Source organism: Mustela erminea, chromosome 11 (assembly GCF_009829155.1).
Source record: "Mustela erminea isolate mMusErm1 chromosome 11, mMusErm1.Pri, whole genome shotgun sequence".
In the NCBI taxonomy this organism is placed as follows: Eukaryota; Metazoa; Chordata; class Mammalia; order Carnivora; family Mustelidae; genus Mustela; species Mustela erminea.
The window spans coordinates 37,330,151-37,350,521 of record NC_045624.1 but is presented as its reverse complement, the minus strand read 5'-3'; positions in this window follow the sequence as shown (position 1 = coordinate 37,350,521).

Here is a 20,371-nt window from a genome sequence, read left to right as displayed (position 1 = left end):
GTATTCCTTGCTAAGGTATAAAATTAAAGTATGGTTAGACACGTCTAGTATTCAAGGAGATATTTAAGCAAAGTTAACCTGAAATAATTAAATTTACAAACTCTATGAATATATATATTTCAAATCTATTTCTGTTCACACATACTTACAATTGGTAAGCAAATAGCCCAAGATATCACAGAGGTTTTTAAACTTCTTGGTCTCAAGATTTCTTTATAGTCTTAAAAAGAGAACTTTAAAGAGCTTTTTTTTTTGTATGGGTTATATATGTCTATATTTACTGTATTAAAAACTAAGACAAAAATTTTAGATATGTGTTTATTTTTTAAATATATAAGCCTATTACATGTTATTATAATGAACTTTTTTGAATACTGACTACCTTTTTTAAAAACTCAGTGAGAAAAAATAGACTTTCTACATTTCTTCAAATCTCTTTACTCTCAGGTTTAAGAGAAACAGGTGAATTCCTATACTCCACTTCTGCATTCAATCTGTTGCAATATGTTGTTACAGCTAGAATATAATGAAGAAAAGCAGCCCTTAGTCAAATTTGTAGTTGAAAAAGGGAATACCTGCAAACCCCCTAAAAAGGGTCTCAGTAACCTCAAGGGTCCTCCAAACTTACTCTGAGAACTGCAGCCAAATTTTGCATTCATTAAATTCAATATTATGCATTCCCACACCAAAGTCTGCTAACAGTTGAAATTATAGCCCTTCACTTATTCCAAGCTAAAACTCAAATTTGACAGCTCTATCAAACCATCACCTTTCTGAAAGTTTTTCCAAAGCTTTTACTATAGCAACTCTGATGAAACTGATACTCTTATTTGAATACATATGAAAACATTTGAGATTTCCTTTATATTCCTCATTTCAAACTTCCTGGGAAATTTTGAATATAAATTGTGCCACCTGGAAAAATGAAACATTGCTATACAGTTATTAATCCAATCTTCCATATACTTATAATGAAATGTGTACATTTTCTTTTATATAAATAATTTGAAATATATATATATAATATATAAAACAAGTAATTATAGTTTTATTTATTACCTAAATAAATACTAGATTCTAAAGCTACGGCCATGAAATAAAATTTTAGATATATAAGCTCTCATTTTTACTACAAATAAAATAACATCCATCCAGGTCTGTGGCAGGATATATAGAGTATGAGATATCTTGTGCTACAAAGCCAAGAAATTCATTTATAACAAATAAAGGTGTCAAAAGGTCACAAACACCAAAACTACAGAGTCGCTTTGGCCAGAGATGGGACAATTTGAGCACCAACAAAAATAATGAATGCAATTGTCTGAAACATACTGAATATATAAAAATCCAAGAGCACTTAATGAAACTCCAAAGGTGAGAAAACAAAAACAAAAACAAACAAACAAGTGACTGGACACTTTTGCAAGCAACAAGGGCACTAACTCCATATTCAACGGGAAAGAAAAGAAAGGAAAAGAATGAGAACGCATATTGCCTTTCCTGTTTGAACTGTATTTCAGAAAATCACATCACTGTTGAGGTGAACATGGTTCTTATAATAAATGTGAAATAAGTAAGAGAATTAAGATATTACAATTTAGCAATCCTTTGTGAAGTAAAAGGTTCAGGCAGCAATCTTCAGTGGATGAAACCATTACATGAAAAGTTCAATGATGTACTTTACAATGGAAATCAGGGTGTCACTACATCTGTCTCATTGTCTAAGTAGTGCTACAGAATGAGACTCCAGACACTGGGGGCCTTCTAATCTGATGCCATCTGAAGCACTCAACACCCCCTTGAAGCCTTCTTGCAAACAAAACAAGATAAAAAACAGAATCTAAGCAGGCCTTAAAATTGACTTCCTATTCACAGGCTTACAGGAAACATGAGGGTTAGAGGAACAAGTTAAATGGCACCATGAAGAAAGTAACAGATAAATCTACAGTGCAAGACAGTCTGTAAAACAACAGACATTATCTTCACAGCAAGTTAGTAACAGGACAAAAAGAAGAGGGAAACAATGAAGAGAAGCTCTAGGTTAAAGACAGGTAGCAACCCAATATACAATAACCTTGTCTGGGTCCTGATTCAAACACACAGCAGTAAAAAGACTTGTAAGACAATCATGGACATTTGACCATGGACTGTTGTTAGACAATGTTGAAGAAATACTGTTGTCTTAGTAGGTGTAATAATGGCATTATGTTTATGTAAGAAAATGCCCATCATCTTTGCAGAGACATTCTGAAGTATGTTGAAGTGAAGTGACATACTCCCTGGGACTTGCTTTAAAATACTTCTAACAAGGCTCAGGCTCAGTCCTTAGGCTTCTGCCTTTGGCTCTGGTGGTGATCCAGCTCTGGCTCGCTGCTCGGCGGGAAGCCTGTTTCTCCCTTTCCCACTCCCTTGCTTGTGTTCCCTGTCTCACTGTCTCTCTTTCTGTCAAATAAATAAATAAAATCTTTTCAAAAATAAAATAAAATACTTTGAACAAGGAAAGAAGAAAAAAAAGAAGGGAAAGAAGGAAGGAAGGAAGGAAGGAAGAGAGGGTGCAAAATGGGGATGGGGAAAAGGAAGGAGAGAGAGAAAAGAAAGAAAAAGGAAGGAGAAGAGATAAATGACATATATGTGCCAAAATGGGTAATAATTGGATACCTCGGTGGTTCAGTTGGTTAAGCAACTGCCTTCGGCTCCGGCCATGATCCCAGAGTTCTGGAATTGAGTCTTGCATCTGGCTCCCAGCTCCACGGGGAGTCACAAATAAATACAACCTTTTTAAAAAATGGGTAATTATTGAGTCTGGTGATGAATGTACAGGGGTTCATTGGACTTTTCCTCAGCTTTCATATGTGTCTGACATTTTTCATAATCCAGTTTTGAAACTAAATGTGACGGCTTTTGCCCAGATTTCCTGGAAAACAGTGCCTGAGAGAAAGTTACCTGCTAAACCTTTATTGGGTGTGGAGGGGCCAGTCCTAGAAAAGCAAGAGGGAGGGAGGGAGGGACAGGAAGAAGGAAAATGTAGGTGGTATGTTACCTGCTGGTTTTAGGTTCACAGTACAGTCCACTACTGACAACTAGGGGGGTTTGGGTCACCAAGCCCCTCTCCGTCAAAACTCCACATATAACTTTTGACTCTCTGAAAACTTCACTAATAGCCAATTGTTGACCAAAAACCTTACCAATAAAATAAACAGCGGATTAACATGAATTTTGTATATGTATTATATATTGCATTCTTATAATAAAGTAAGTTAGAGGGAAAAAATGTTATTAAGAAAATAGTAAGAAAGAGACAATATATTTACAACACTGTATTTCCTTAAAGAAATCTTTTGTAAACGGACTTGTGACATTCATACCCGTGTTGCTCAAGGATCAACTCCGTATACAGTTGACTGTTTGGTCACAAGGGACATCTCAGGAAGACCTATGAAACCACCCGGGACTGTAGCAGAACTGTCCTTCAGAAGGAGAAAAAACAAGCAATTTTTTCTACTAGATTCTTCCTGCCTTCTGTTTCTCATTCATCAATGTTCATCACATTCATCACAAAGCAGGGCAAACGTGGAGAAAAAGGCTGGGGGTAGAAGTGGGCAGGAGAGTAGAAACCAAGAGGGAAATAACGGAATCTCATAAAGTGACTGAGATTGAGATTTTTTTTTTTTTTAAGATTTTATTTATTTATTTGACAGAGAGCACAAGTAGGCAGAGAGGCAGGCAGAGAGAGAGAGAGAGAGAGGAGGAAGCAGGCTCCCTGCTGAGCAGAGAGCCCGATGCGGGGCTCGATTCCAGGACCTTGAGATCATGACCTGAGCTGAAGGCAGAGGCTTTAACCCACTGAGCCACCCAGGTGCCCCTGAGATTGATTTCTTATAACAATCTAGAATTTAAACCAATCACTGACTTTCAGGTTCAGTGAAGACTTTCTTATTAATATAACTTCTTTTTACTAAAATAATCATTCTGCTTGATCTTTTTTTTTTATCTCAGAAATTTTGTGCAGGCCAAAGTCATTATTTTTGATTAACAAAATCACAATCACACAAATGGCTGCAGAAACTAAATGTAGAGGAATGGCTCTACCATGGTGCCCCGGAAAGCTTACACATCTCCTCACAGTCCTACTAAGGCCTAACCACAGCAGATCCCAGGCTTAGTGGAATGACCTTCGATCCTCCCGTAACACGGGATCAGAGAGGCTTGTAAACAGCGGCTGTCGGCCACACCATTCTCTTCTGCCTCCCTATCTGTGAGGAATGCCTCCTGGGCTCTGATGAGGTAGGAAACTTTCTCCCTCACCCTCTGAAAGGAGGCCTGCAGGCTATGAAACTGCTTATGTGAAGCATGGCATTGACTCTCAAATGAAGAGCGTCCTGTCCTCCGAGTTACAGTTAGCTGGGCCCTCTCTTCATTGTCACCCCATGTAAATAACATGGGGGCTGGCACCTTCGGCTCCACTTGCTTTTGCTATGTAAGTAAGTCATAACCTGTTTGAATCTAAAAAATGGTTTATTGCTTCCTTATGGTCTGAATCTGTCCGCCTTGCCTTGCCAAATTCGAAGCAGAAAAATTTTACCTTGTTTAACCCCTGAGAGTCTTCACTCTTTGCTGTTTGCTCTTTGGTCAGCCTGCAGTGAGGACAGTCAGGACCCAGTCCACACACCGATTAGAACACATGAATGACTCAGATTCACATATTCTGAGATAGTACTTTTTTCTCTGAGTGGTATAGGATGATTTTTGATCAATGGTCAAAGAGCATTTCCTTCTCTTTGCCTTTCCTCCAAATTAATTAATGGGATATTTGTACAAGTCAGGTAAAGAGTCAGACCTCCTAAAACATAAAAATCGATCAGAAGCATTTTCAGCGAAGTCTCTACATTTTCTGCTCATGGTTTGACGTTATCCATGTTGGATTTTAAAGGTCTGGTAACCACTAGAATAAGAGAGAAGCATCAAAAATCAAGTTCCGTGGACAGGCCTTCCTTGCTCTTCCACAGATAGAAGACCTACCTCACTTTTTCATATACAAGATAATTAATAATGATGCCGTCCAGCTAACAAGTGGCTATTTGTATTCGGTACACTGAGAGGCAGGGTTCTTCCATTCTCTTACAGAGACATAACAAAGCAGCAAACAAGATAAACAGCATCAACCTTAAAGGCTAAAGAATAGCTCATTCCTTTCATTCTTTTTTCATTTCTTTCCCTTATCATGCATGACTTGTGTAAATTATCTCTTAGGAATGGAAAGGTCTAAGCCTTGCTAAATGATTCTCTCCTATCAACAGCTGAACAAATCCTTAGATCCACAAAGGAAGGAAATCGTGACACCGAGGACCCTGACCTGCCATGTATTTTGTCCACGGGTTTCCTGGCACTATGCAGTGGTAACATTTGCAGTCCTTTTAACTGGCTTTTGATTGACAATCCTAACATATCTGAAAGGATGGCTTACATTCTCTCATGAATTAGTCAGAGGATAATTACAAACCAACAATCCATAATAATTATTTGTGGAAGAAACAATTCAAAAGAAAACTGCACATAGCAAAAATTTGTTAAAGTGGGGGAAAAAAAAACCCAAATTCATTCTTGTTGATAACTCTGAAAACTGAAAACACTGTGTTAGTAGAAATAATCAATATAAAATAATTTATCAACAGCTTAAACTGCTCATGAATAAAGTATATAATTAACAAATTCTCTCTTTTCTTTCATCTGAAGATGTCTTTATATCTCCCTCATTCCTGAAGGATATTTTCACCAGATGGAGAATTGCCAATCCTTGTCTTTCAATAGTTGAAAAATGTTGAAAAGGAAAAGACAACTTCTTTCTGGCTTCCACTGTTGCCAGACGAGAAGCCTGCTCTCATTCAAATTGCTATACCTCTGTAAACACTGTAATATTTCTCCCTGACTGCTTTCAAGATTTTTTTTATTTGTCTTTAGTTTGCAGAAGCATTGGGATGTCTTGCCAATGGATTTCTCTGTTTTGTTTGTTTGTTTGTTTGTTTCTTTTTTTTTTTTCTTTTTCCTACTTAGGGTTTGCTCAACCTCTTAAATTTGCAAGGTTATGTCTTTCACCAAGTTTAGGAAGTTATCAGCTATTATGTCTTTAAATACTGTAAGTCTCACATTCTTTCTCCTCTACTTCTGGAACTTCAAGGATACAAATATTTGCTCTTTTGTTATTGTCCACAGGCTCCTGAGACTCTGTTCATTTTTTTTTTCCCCAGTCTATTTTCTTTCTGTTGTTCAGGTTGGGTAAATTCTATTGATCTGTCCTCAAGTTCACCAATTCATTTCCACTCTACAAATGAACTCATCTAATAGGGTTTTTATTTTGTTATTGTGTTTTTTAGTTCTGCAATTCCTGTGTGGCTCTTTTTCTAATACATAGAATTTTTCTTTCTTCTCTTTTTTCATTTGTATCAAGAGAACTCACAATTGTTAATTGAACCAGTTTTATGATGGCTGCTTTAAAATCTATGTCTGCTCATTCCAACATCTCATTCATTTTGGTTTTGGCCTCTGATTTTCTTTTCTCATTCAAGCTGTGATGTTCCTTGTTGTTCTTGTGTGATGGGTAATGTTCACTTATATCCTGTATGCTGTGGCTCTTCTACGACTCTGGATTTCATTTACTCTCTTTTAAACAAGCAGTGAGTGCCCTGCTAAGGTGTAGCAGGAGGGCCAGGGGATTTTTGTTCTGTTCAGCCTCCCACTGGGTCCCACCAATACCACAGGCAGAAATGGAACACACACTCACACTGCCCCAATGCCGGCAGGTGAGGTGCCTTCCCAAAGGAAGTGAAACACTCACTTGCACTGCCTAGATGCCCGAAAGGAAGGGCCACCAGGGAGAGGGAAAGTGGACAGGCGATGCACACCATTTTGTTACTGCAGGACTGGGGTGGCACTTAGTTCTGAATTCTGTTCCAGGCCTCACTGATAGCAGGGGGAGAAAGCAGAGATACAACTAGCCGTTCCTCTGGGAGTAGAGGCTCAGCAACCTATTGGGCCCTTTAACAGTGGGTATGGGGGCTCAGGTAGAAAATGGAGCACTGACTAGACTTGAATCCCGCCAACTTGTTCAGTCTTGTTGGTACTGTGTGGGAATGGAGGCTTTCCCTCCTAGGCCCCACTGACCTGGCAGTGGGTAGCTGGTGAGGTGGGAACCCAGGGATTGTTGTGACAAACCTACACCCCACTGCCTCACCTCATTAAGTCTGGCTGCTGCCAAGTGTAGAGGTAAGCTCAGCTCAGTGCTGGGCCCTGTTGATACCACACTGATGAAGAACTGGAGAAGACCTGCCTCTGCCAGAAGGGGTCAGAGGTCAGCTCCCACGCAACCAATCAACACCACCCCGTGTGGGAGTCAGAGGCTGGCTGCCTGCCTTCAGTGAATGGGGTGGAGAGTCAGTGTTCTCCTCCGCCTTCATAAAACCTCAAGAAAGGGAAGAGCACTGTTTTTCCACTGGTATTTGACTGGAGTAGGGCAGGGAATGCCAAAAAGTTGTGCCTAAACAGGCTTTTCTTGGAGTCCATTTTATTTTTATTTTTTAATTTTTTTTTTTGTTACGTGTATGTTGGTGCTTCCAGATTAGAAGTTCCTGCAGGGCCTTGTCCAGGACACGCGAGAGGCAACAACGAAACCCAGGAGACCCATTGCCATGTCAACCCTCAAGTTCCAAGATGTGCAAATAGTCCATTTCCTTTTGAACCTACAGAGTCTTCCTATGCTTATTTTTGAACTATGCTTGGGGATTTTAGTTGTAGGAATTAGGACCTAGAAGGAATGAGGATATTTCAATTTGGCCAGAACCAGAAGTCCTTTTTGTATTTACTTTAGGAGAGGAAATGCAAAGAAGATAGGAATTGTTGTGAACTATTACAACATGAAATCAGAAACTAATCTAAAATCCAAAGTATCAAAAGCAAATTATCAATACCAATTTCCAAAATGAAGGCAAGCAAACAAAATAAATGACCCTATATGAAGTTATGTGTGCTACAATACCAACTTCAAGATGCTTTTGGACCCATTTTTAACAATTCCACAAATGTTAACATGGAAGAAAATTTTCTATGTATAGGTCATTTGTTACAAAAGAGATTGAGTCTACCAGATCGGGCAATTTATGCTTATGCATTCTAAATTTTTTTCATTTTAGAAGTTATTTTATAACTTAATTTATATATATAAACGTGAAATTTATATTTATTTTAGAAATTTTTAAAATATTTATTACTTTTTTTTTTTTTTTTTGGTTAGTATGCTCCACACCCAGCATGGCACCCATCACAGGGTCTCAAACTCATGACCCTGAGACTAAGACCTGGGCTGAATCAAGAGTCAGACACATAACCAACCAAACCACCCAAGCACCCAAATACCTGTTACTTTTAAATATTTTTGTTAATATTTTGTCAATTTTTAAATCAATTCTATTTTATATTTAATGTTAATTTTAAAATTTTTTCTATTACCAGTTAAAGATCATTTTTGACATGTTGAAATATATACTCCTGTAACACGCATTTACTGGTCTGTCCTTATGTTTACAGAAAATCTCTAAAACTTTTAGTACAGCCCTACCATTGAAAAATGATACGCTGCTTGTTATTATAGTCACCTATCATTATTAAAAACACGTAAGTACAATAAAGAATACATAATAACTTATGATTTGAGAATTTCTGGGAATTCTTACTTTTCTCCTGAATCATGAAGATATCTATTAGGAATCTGGAAGCACTATAAAAAGGTGCTGCTCTTGACTGATTGCCTTATTAACAAAAAGACTCTTTTCTTTTGTTCAATGATAAGGACTTAATCAAAATATTTTCGTTCTCCAACTCACGTGTCCAAACCCACTTGGTCACTCTAGGCACTCTGATGTGGGGAAATGATGATATATGCTTAAACAACCTGAAAACACACAGCCTATAGCAGAAAAGGCGTAGGTGAGAATTTCATAGCTATCTTCATATACTTCAAGGGCTGTCCTGAACAAGAGAGATTGCATTTATTCTCTGTGACCCAAGAGGATGGAATTAGGATAAATGAGATGGGAAGAAAATTTTTATTTCATATATATATCCATTTTCTAGCAACTAGAGAACTCTGAAAAGAGAACAGATTGCCTCAAGAAATAGTGATTTCCTGTCAAGGAAAAAGGCTGGACAACCACTTATTGGGGATATTATCAAAGGGCCTCTTAAGACTTTATGATTCTATCTGTCTCTATTATCTCATTTTATTCTCCTAGTGAGATACATAGGGCAAGTATTAAAATTGCCATTTATGGATACGAATAATGAAATTCAGAGAGTGTATTGGTTAAGATTCTTGGTAAATTGTAAAAGCGACTTCAGCTAGCCTAAGCAAAAATAAAAGACAGGATAAGACTGAGTGCTATTTTAGAGAACCTAAGGCTAGTTTACTGCAGAAGGGCTCCAAATGGGGACAGAAGGCATCAGAGCTCTGTGTCTTGACTCTGCTTCTTTCTATAAATTGCTCATTCTCTTTCTCTACAGATGTAATTTTTGTGCTTCCGAGCCACATGATAGGTAGAAGATATTTACTCCAACCTCCCTAGTTTACATCTCTATTATTTAAGAAACAAACCCAGAAGGACCTGCTGTCTCAATTATTTTGGACTTTACCGTGCTGGTTCATCACAACATTCTCCTTTCTGATTCCAAAGACTAGACTGGAGAATATGATTTGTACTTGGGGCAGAAACAGAGTTTTCTGCAACTTCTCCTTGAACTGAATGCGTTCAGTCACAGACAGATTAACAAGCAACTGCATTTCTTCCATCTCAGAAGCAGGCCTGACCTGGTGAGCTTATCTCACATTTACCTCACAGGGAAGGCATGCAGGAAGTGAGCACACTCCACTTACATACATACCGGAAGAGGGAAAAGAACTTGGTCAGAACACGTTCAATGACGCTTTTCCTAAACTCACCCATTAAATGAAACACTCCATCAACTTCCACAGCAATGAGAAACTGAAAGATGGAGAGAAGGGAAGAAACTTTCTCCACAGTATTTTCAAGAGATTGAGAATTTTATATGATGGACTAAGGCATGGAGATGGAAAGAAGATACCCTTCCCACAATTGCCAATTTCTATGTCTGGAAATAGGAAAACCAATTGGCTCACTCCAAACCAGTTATAGGTCATCTAGGTCCAGTTATAGGTCTAGCACAGTCACTCAAGGAAAACCCATGGCTGGCAGTAGATAGCTATTATGGATAGGACAGGCAATTCCTGGAAAAATGGCTAGGCAGATATTCCAATAAGTATACTCACGTCATTGCATGGGGAAGGCATCAGGATTTAAACGCTCTCTCTTTGCACACATTTAAGAAGTGCACACATTTTTAACTCTACATTACAAAGCTACTCCTGATATTAATGTCCAACTACTCCATGTTCAAGTACAAGCACACACAACATTACTCATATATGCTTCCCAGCGGAAGACTACTCAAAGTAACGGATAATCCATTACACCCCAAAATGATGTCTGAGGGCCATTTCTCTTCTACATGATTTCCATGTGATGTTCATTTACTCCTCTAAACCAGTTTTATTTCTGTTCTCATCTTCTTACAATGAGTGGATTGATTTACAAATAGAACCGCCCCCAAATACAGCTAATATATTATACTGGAGGGAAATGCCCATGTAGAGAAACAGAAAACACATAGTGGTTACTGGTTCAGAACATGTGATTTATTCTGTTAGCCAGTGATATGAAAAACAAACGAACCAGTGACTTCAAAGAGCATAATTTTAACTTAAATCCTTTGGCAATGTTCTTAGTGATGCCATGGTGAACTTCAGTTGGTGTTACTATCCCTTTGGATTGGCTTGGAAGATTTCCTGAGAGTTGAGTCTCCATTTCCCTCTGGTTTGAGTCAACTAAGGGTCCCTCTTACCACATTTAGGTTTTTTTTTTTTTTACTGGCACTGCAACCCCTATAAAGTTTTCTTGGCTGGCTGTCACATTCATTTAGACTCCACTTGCTGAAATCCAACATAACAAGTCTGGCTAGTTTATGCACTGAGAATTTTCCACCTTCTGAAATTGAATAACCAGGACTTGACCACTCCACTCAGGCCTCTATGTTTTGTTTGCTTATTTGCTTATTTGTTTGTTTAAGATTTTATTTATTTATTTGACAGACAGAGATCACAAGCAGGCAGAGAGGCAGTCAGAGAGAGAGAGAGGAGGAAGCAGCTCCCTGCTGAGCAGAGAACCCAATGCGGGGCTTGATCCCAGGACCCTGAGACCATGACCTGAGGCAACTGCAGAGGCTTTAACCCACTGAGCCACCCAGGCGCCCCTGCTTGTTTGTTTTTGAAGCAATTCTGAAGGTTCTGTCATCCACACTGTGCTCCAGGATGTGAGTTAAAACCTGGTCAGAGGTGTGGCAGTCAGACTGCCAGAATTTCTTTCTGATCAGCTGCGGTACATGGCCCCTGTTCCATTTTATCTAGCGAAAGGTACATTGGAAGGATGAGGGTGAAGAGGTAAGGAGAAGATAAGTGTTTCCCAACTTTTCTGATTCCTCCAGAATATCCTCATTCTTCTTTCCAGAATCCCAGTTAGGACATTTTTATTATCCACAAAAAGGAGAGTCACACCCCCTTGATTTCCTTCTTCATCTGAACCTCGGCAATCTGTTTGGAAGCTCAGATTTTCTCTTTATACTTCCAGTCATGCAAATTCAACTTGATGGCGTTTCTTCTGCTTTTAGCTTCTTTTACTGACAGCGAAAAAAAATTCTTCTTTTACTGACAGCTAAAAAAATTCATGTAATGTTTTCTAATAAGGCCCCTGTTAGTTTGATGGACAATGGTCTCAGCTCTGTGACACAATAAATAAATTTAACTAGTTACTTTAATGCTGCATAAGATCAAAAAATTTCTATACCAACCCTGGGGCTGTGGGGGGGGCTCTTCCCTGCATCCCTGCTCCCTCCGCTACACAGCCTGCCTTGACTTCACTATTTTTTTCTGATTAAGAATGTCTTATTCCAAACTCTGCCCCTGGTACAAACTTTGTATTAAAGAGAAATCTCAGGGCACCTGGGTGGCTCAGTGGGTTAAAGCCTCTGTCTTCAGCTCACGTCATGATCCCAGGGTCCTGGGATCGAGCCCATCAGGCTCTCTGCTTAGCGGGGAGCCTGCTTGCCCCTCTCTCTCTGCCTGCTTCTCTGCCTACTTGTGATCTCTGTCTGTCATATAAATCAAGTCTTTAAAAAATAAAAATTAAAAAAAAATAAAGAGAAGCCTCTGTTGCCCCTAACCATATGCCACAGGAACTATCTTGAGCCTACCTCAGCAGGAAAATAATTTAATAGTATAGAAGAGCAGTCAAGCCCAAGGAAGGAGCTGAAAATCTACCAGTTCTTTCTTCATCTCTCATCTCTTCTTCTGCATGTTTGCTTTCTTTTTCTCCCTCAGGAGACAGGCTTCCTCTGCTTTCTCATACACCAGGTAGATCATGGCCATTCAACATCTCCCAAGTTTATACCTCTTTCACTTGACAGATGAAGGATGGTAGGCTAAAATAAGCAGTTTCCATTCAGCAATGTTCAAGGAGAAAATCTGATTGGCCTAATTTATCCCTGATCAGTGGTATCTGTCCAGCATCCAAACACTTTTCTTTTTTTTTTTTTTAATTTATTTATTTGACAGACAGAGATCACAAGTAGGCAGAGAGGCAGGCAGAACGAGAGGAGGAAGCAGGCTCTCCGCTGAGCAGAGAACCCGATGTGGGGCTTGATCCCAGGACCCTGAAATCATGACCTGAGCCGAAGGCAGAGGCTTTAACCCACTGAGCCACCCAGGCGCCCCAACACTTTTCTAATTATAGAGAATCTCAGGTGGGGTGGGCAAAAATTCCAGCTCTAACCTCTTTGGTTTTTAGAACAAAGACAGATGACTTAAACTCAACCAATCTGATTCTCTTCCCTGGAACACTGAATCTGGACCAAGTGATACAAACAATTCACTTTTTTTTTCCCCCATATTGAATGTTTCAAACTAAAGGAATGTGAGAAATGGCATGTGCAGAAAGGACTTTATGACCTTCCCCTGAAGCCAGTCATAAAACCCTCCTATGGAAGGAATCCTCCTATGCTTAGAGAAAAAGAGCATCCTTATCTCTAAAAAGGAGGAACATCATGGAGAATCTGATGAACAAGTCTTGTTAGGTTTTCCCCAGTTTACTACACTTAGGTCATCTTTGTCCTATCACACCTTCCCATGACTGTCTTCTCTTCACCAAACCTAGCATAAAAGGTTTGAGGTGCCTAGGTGGTTCAGTTAGTTAAGCATCTGCATTCAGCTCAGATCATGACCCCAGAGTACCAGAATCAAGCCCTGCATTGGGGTCCTTCCTGGACAGGGAGACTGCCCCTCCCTCTGCCCCTCACCCAGCTTGTGCTCTCTCTCTCTCTCAAATAAATGAATAAAATATTTAAAAATATATAAATAAATAAAATGGGGCACCTGGGTGGCTCAGTCGTTAAATGTCTGTCTTTGGCTCAGGTCACGATCCTGGGGTCCTGGGATGGAGCCCCACACCTGCCCCCCTGCTTCTCTCACTCCTACTCCCTCTGCTTGTGCTCCCTCTCTCACTGTGTCTCTCTTTGTTAAATAAATAAATAATTTTTTTAAAAAACATTTTAAAAAATTAAAGAAAAAAACAACTCAGGTTTAACCATTTCTATGAATCTTCATTTCCTTATGAAGGTCCCCATGTCATGTAAAACTTACATTAAATAAACTTGTATGCTTTTCTGTTCATTTGTCTTTGTCATTTTAATTTCCAGATGCCCCCAGGGACCCTAAGAAAGTCAAGGAAAACTTTATTCCTCCCCTATAATAGTTACAGAGTTTCTGTTTGATAAAAAAGTTCTGGAGATAGATAGCAGTGGTGGTTGCACTACAATGAATGTTCTTAATGCTCTAAAATTGTACTCTTAAAGAAAGGGTAAAAATTATGTTATGTGTAGTTACCACACATACAAAGATTATTACCTGGAACTCAAGTAGGTTTCAAAACTCTTTTGGAGCACCAAACACTCCAAATTGTCTTCCCATTTTTTTTTTTTTTCCTTTTGTGAAGTTAATCAATTAATGAGCATTTGAGAGCTTTTATACTAAACACTGTGCTAGGCACAGTAGAAAATTCAATATAAGACTTATTTCTTTCCCTGAAATCGATGGTTTAGTTCTTCTCAAACTGAGATTAAGAGAAAGCTGCTTAGCTTTTTATACGGTTTTCTTTCTTTTGCTGAGAAAGAATTGTGGTTTTTGGGGGAGGGGTTGTTTTTTTTTTTTTTTTAAGATTTTATTTTTATTGGACACACAGAGATCTGTCCAAGTAGGTAGAGAGGCAGGCAGGGGCGGGGGAAGCAGGCTTCCCACTGAGCAGAGAGCCTGATGAGGGGCTCGATCCGAGGACCCTGAGACCATGACCTGAGTCGAAGGCAGAGGCTTAACCCACTGAGCCAGCCACCCAGGCATCCTGAAAGAGTTGCTAATAGGTATGCTGAGGGAAAAAATTCTTCCTCTTAACAAATAAATCATTAAACAAAGTTAAATGGATTTTTTAAAAAATGGAACTTCTTCAAAATGCTAATATGTATTTTGAATCTCCAAAACAGGAGTTAGGAACCAGTATTCCTAAATTTATTGGATCAGGAATTCTTTATTCTCTTAGAGCCCAATTAATTGATATCTCCCCCCTTTCCTGTGACTGCAAAAGTGGAGGATTCTCTTTATACAGAGCTAAATGTATTATGCAATCTGTAATTATGGTACGAATGTGTGGTTTATCTTATCCCTAAGTGTTCTAGAATGTTTATGTGTTTATTTGTAGATACAACATTAAATAAAGACAATAAAAGTAATTTTCTAAAGTAATTTCTTACCTCAGTGTACACTTCTCTATCTCTCTTAGATGGCATTTAATATTCCTTTTTAAAAAGTTATTTCTATTTTGGGAAGGACTTACTAATGGGGATTTCACAAAAAAAAAAAATTGTGATGATAAAATGGTGGAATGTAATGTCTAAACACTTTTAATTTAAAAAAAAGAGCATCAATCCTCATTTTTTCTTGAGAGAAGAAATTAACAGCTTTCAGGACCTGTGATTTTTCTCTCTGCCTTTGGATAATTACAATGTATTTTGCAGATGACTGCAATAATTGCAATGTATTTTCCACCATTTAAAATATGTCTCCTTTTCTCCCATTACTAGACCTGGATTTCAAGTCACAACCTTCAACAATGTACTCGGGCATTTTCTACATATTCTCCAATTTTGTACCATTTCTTCCCAATTAAACATGGTGTACCAATTTAAGAACAATTAAGTTGTACTTAATAGCATTTTATTAGATCTAAAGATAGAGCAAATTTGAGACAACTCATGACTTTAATGTTCGTCTCATTTATAGTTTCATTAATAGTATCACTTTCATGTTTATAAATATTGAGTAAAATGCAGTAGGATACTTAAATAATTGCACCAGCATTATAAAGGAGATAATGACGTTGCTAAGATCAAACATCTGACAGTCAGAAGCACCTTATGAAAATGGAAAATGTTTATCAGTGAAAGATGAAAGTCTACATTCAGCATAGGAAAAAGGAGATGTGTAGATGTGTACACTGGACTGAGGTGCAAGTTACCTGAAAGTCAAACATTCTAAAGCCTAAGACCACCTGAAATAGAATGTAAGGGCAAAAGGCAGGCTGCCCTAAGATGGGCCAATTTACCCTGAAGATTATTCCAAGCTAAGGGCAATCAAGACCATAAGACTTGGGGTGCCAGGGTGGCTCAGTTGGGTGATTGACTCTTAATTTCAGCTCAGGTCATGATCTTGGGATCCCCAGGGGCTCCACACTCAGGTGGGAGCCTGCTTAGAGATTTTCTCCCTCTTCCTCTGCCCCTCCCCCTGCTCACACGCATGCACACATGCACACCCCCTCTCTCTCTGCCTGTCTAAATTAAAAGGATAAATCTTAAAAAAAGAAAAAGAAATAAAGGGAGAGAGAAAGAAAAAAGAGAGAGAGACTGCAGGCATAGAGCACTTATTATTCCTTCCTTAACTACATAGAAGACTCTAAATTGGGGGTCTTCCCGAGAATAAGGGTTATTAGCAGAGATAAATTTTATCTTAGTGACCCACCTGTATGACAGGGCAAACATCTAATTACCAAACATTTGCTCTTACTCCTATTGTCTTGTAAACTGCATTCCTTTCCTCTGAAGCCCTAGACCCCAACCCCTTTCTTTTTTTTTTTTTAAGATTTTATTTATTTATTTAACAGAGAGAGAGAGAGAGATCACAAGTAGGCAGAGCAGCAGGCAGAGAGGAAGGGAAGCAGGCTCCCTGCTGAGCAGAGAGCAGGATGTGGGGCTCGATCCCAGGACTCTGGGATCATGACCTGAGCTGAAGGCAGAGGCTTTAACCCACTGAGCCACCCAGACGCCCCCCTTTCTTATTAGTTCAGGATGATGTATATACTTCATTTTGCCTGATGTCTTTGGAATTTTCATGTCTGTGTGGATTCCCCATACAAAGGCTATTAAATTTGATTTTCTCCTGTTAATGGTCTCATGTCAATTTTGTTCTTAGTCCTGCTAGAAGGACCCTCGAAGGAGATAGGAATTCTTGCTCCCTGACAAAAAGAACAAACAACATGGTACGTGAGTTCACGGATGAATTCCTTTGGATGACTATGGGGGCCTTCAAGGAAGAGGACACGTACGGCTAGATTCGGAGGGATAAATAAGATTCCCACAATTATTCCCAACTGAGGAGAGAGGCTGAGACGTGAATATACAATATGTCTAGGAAAATAATTTGATATGCAAACTATAGAGGGCGTGAATGACGTGGATATAAATGAGACCAGAAAACAATAGACTGAGGCCAGATCCTTAGTGCCGGCAAGTTTAGACATTCTTCTCTTAGTAACTGGGGGCTCAGGAAAGTTTTTGAGCAGAGAGCATAATCTGTGTTTCAGAGCAATTACTCCTGAGTCCATAGGGAATAGATGAGTCTAGAATGAGGCAGGGAGGCTAGGAGGCTAATTAGGATGTTATAATTGTCTAGTGAGAAATGAGGAAGACTTGATTGAATGGAAAGGAAGTGTCAGGGAGGGGAAATTTTCCTCTTACCCCTCTTAGTCCTTCTGGCTGGTCTAATAATTGAATTGACACAAGACAGATTAATAGGAGAGAAAGAAATTAATTTCATATATATGGAGGTCTCATAGATACAGGACCCAAAAAGCAACCAAAGTAGGCTTCTTTATACCTTTTAGACAAAACAAAAACAAAACAATAAATTTGGGAACAACTGACAAGACCAGAAACTTAGGCTAAGCAGAGTTTGTTCACAGAGTCTTCTCTCTCTCTCTTCTCTCTTCTGACTTTTCTATCTCCTTGATAAGGATGTCACTCTATCTCCTGGCACGCATGGGAGATTCATTTCCTGCTTTCGGGGGGACAGAAAGCAGGGTCAGGGTATCTTTCTTGCACCAGCTGTTTCTCAAGTAATCTTAATTCAGAATAATCAATATGCCACTTTGGCATATTTTGGGGTGGCCTGTTAACTGAACTTGATGAGTAAATCAATTAAAGATGCATTTGCATGCAAGGTAGAGAATTTTTGCTAAATGGGGCTTCCCATGTAGAGGCTTACTTTACTTAAGCAGTTGCAGGTAGGCAGGTGCTGGTGTTGGTACAGAATTTTGACAATATTAGCAACATTTCTAAGTTCTCTTGTTTTTGCATCATGTTGTTGAACAACCTTCTCCTTCACAGCTGACTTGAGGTGTCATTAGCCAGAGCAGAGTCACATGGCAGCCTCTAGCCACAGCAGACACTGGGGAAGTGGGAAACAGGAATGTCTTGATTGCCCAAGATTGACCATGGTCTAGAACTAAGGGCTGATCACATTGTCTTTTTTTTGCAGGGAGGGGATGTAATTATCCTGGAATAAAGAGGCATTGGGTATTAGGTGGACAATAGCTTGCCATAATGACTAGTCAAGTATATGGGGTAGACTGAGTTAACAGTGTCCCTCTAAAATGTCTGTCCACCCAGAACCTCAAAATAAGACTTCATTTAGAAATAAGATCTTTGGGTGCCTGGGTGGCTCAGTAGGTTAAGCCTCTGCCTTCTGCTCAGGTCATGATCTCAGGGTCCTGGGATCAAGCCCCACATCGGGCTCTCTGCTCATCAGGGAGCGTGCTTCTCCCCCTCTCTCTCTCTGCCTGCCTCTCTGCCTGCTTGTGACCTCTGTCAAATAAATTTAAAAAAAAAAAAAAAGAAGAAGATCTTTGCAGATGTAAATAAGGTAAAGATCATGATGAAATCACACCAGATTAGGATGGGCCCTATACCCAATGAGCATGTCCTTGTAAGTGTCAAAGATGAAGCCAGACATTAGTTAAAATGGTAAGGATAGGTGTTCATCAACAATAAATAATCATGATGGGGAAGAGGACCCATCGTGATCTGATTTCAACCTCAACTGGTGACAGTGTCCTAATCTGTAGATTAATTTACTTGGCTACTAACAATTAAGTCCCTTTCAGGCAAGAACCTTGTCTGTCTAGTTTTCCGTCCATGCTCTGCTCAGCGCCTCATTCATCTAGTAAAGGTTACTAACAGTTTGTCCAAGCAATAAATTGTTCAATGATCCACTTCATTCAATGACTATTGAATAACTATTGTAGAATTTGTAAAATCTAATTGAAATATTTCTCATAATGTTATAAAACCTGGACTGGATCCTGACGAGAAGAACCAAGTGGCATTCGGAGACTTTGGAGGATCCGAGGTTTATTTAACCCCGGGAGGGCTCCGAGGAGGCTGTTCTCTAGGTCTGAGCCCCGAGCACAAGCAGGGAGGGGGATTTATACCCTTCTACTTCTGCATACTTGGTACTCCTGATGTGCACATGGGAAATGAGATAGGAAAAAAGTACCCGGAAGGGCTTTGAGACAGGGACTGGAGTTCCCTTTCTGGTTTGGTTGGCCATCACAGAGCACAGTTTTTTCCCTTACCATTCCCCCCTTTTGATGCCCTTTTAAACACCTAGTATAGAGGGCATCATTATCATCTATTACAATGGTCCTGCAAGGCTAGTATCTGGGGAGTGGCTCGCCTGGTAACAATGTTTTCTATGAACTTAGTAATCCATCTTTAGGTTCCTAAGGCTGCCTGGTACGCAACAACAATAAAAAGTTTCTGGGAGAAGAGGCATCAACGTAAAGTCCAACTCCTGAGGTGAGGGATATTGTGCCAACGATAGCCAGGGACCATGGTGAACAGATGTCCAACAGTCGGTGGGGTCTCATCAAAGGTGGAGACAGAGCAGGTCCATAGGATCTGGATGGGCTTTCCAGTGGTGTGATTCATCCAAATGGTAAGAGCCTTCTTTACTCTAAAGTAGTGGGCCCATTGGGTGACACCTAAGACCTTGAGGGCAGCAGGGGTGGTTAGAACAACAGTGTGGGGTCCTGTCCACCATGGTTGGAGAGAGTCCTTTCTAAAGCTTCTCGGGAGATGTGCCTTTGAGTTTTTCCCAGGGCTTGGAGGTGTTGGGACACTTCTAAGTTTCCAATCTGTTGGAGGTCTCCTCTAAGCCTACTTATTACAGGGGTGGCCTGCCATAGAGCCTTTGAGGTGAATTATAGCTGTAGCAATCTTTTAAATCTAGTTGACTAGAATAAACAAGATCAATGAACTCCAACAGTTATGCTCTATAGAAGTACGACATTTAGGTCCAGGCAAAAGGGTAGCTGGATTTAAAGTCTGACAGGTTTTAGGTGTTATTTCGGGCATATCTATCAGCATAGCTTGGTATTTAATAAGTAGGCCTCCTTCATCCAATGGTGGCCTTTGGTTTCTAAGACACTCTGGACCTGATATGAAGTCATTACAGTCAGGTGCTGTCACATAGTGAGCTTTGAGATGTCTTTAACCAGGAGCACTGTTGTATGCTTAGCTAAAGCTTTTGTTTGCAATTGTACCTCAATAGAGGTGGCTTCTAGGATAAATATTACTGAAAAATACCAGTAAGACCTCTTTGAAGTAAAGAGTTTATGTTCTAATTACAAAGAATCACTGGCAAGTGGGAAAAAACTTGTCTCAGGAGATAAGGCTATCCCCAAGTGCATTACCTAATCCAATTATAAAGAAAGTGGGGTCATCCATTATCCCCGCAAGTCCATAGTTAACCCTGTGGAGTGGGGTATGCTCTGATACCATGATGATAATGATTTCATTATCCCTGCCACACAGAACT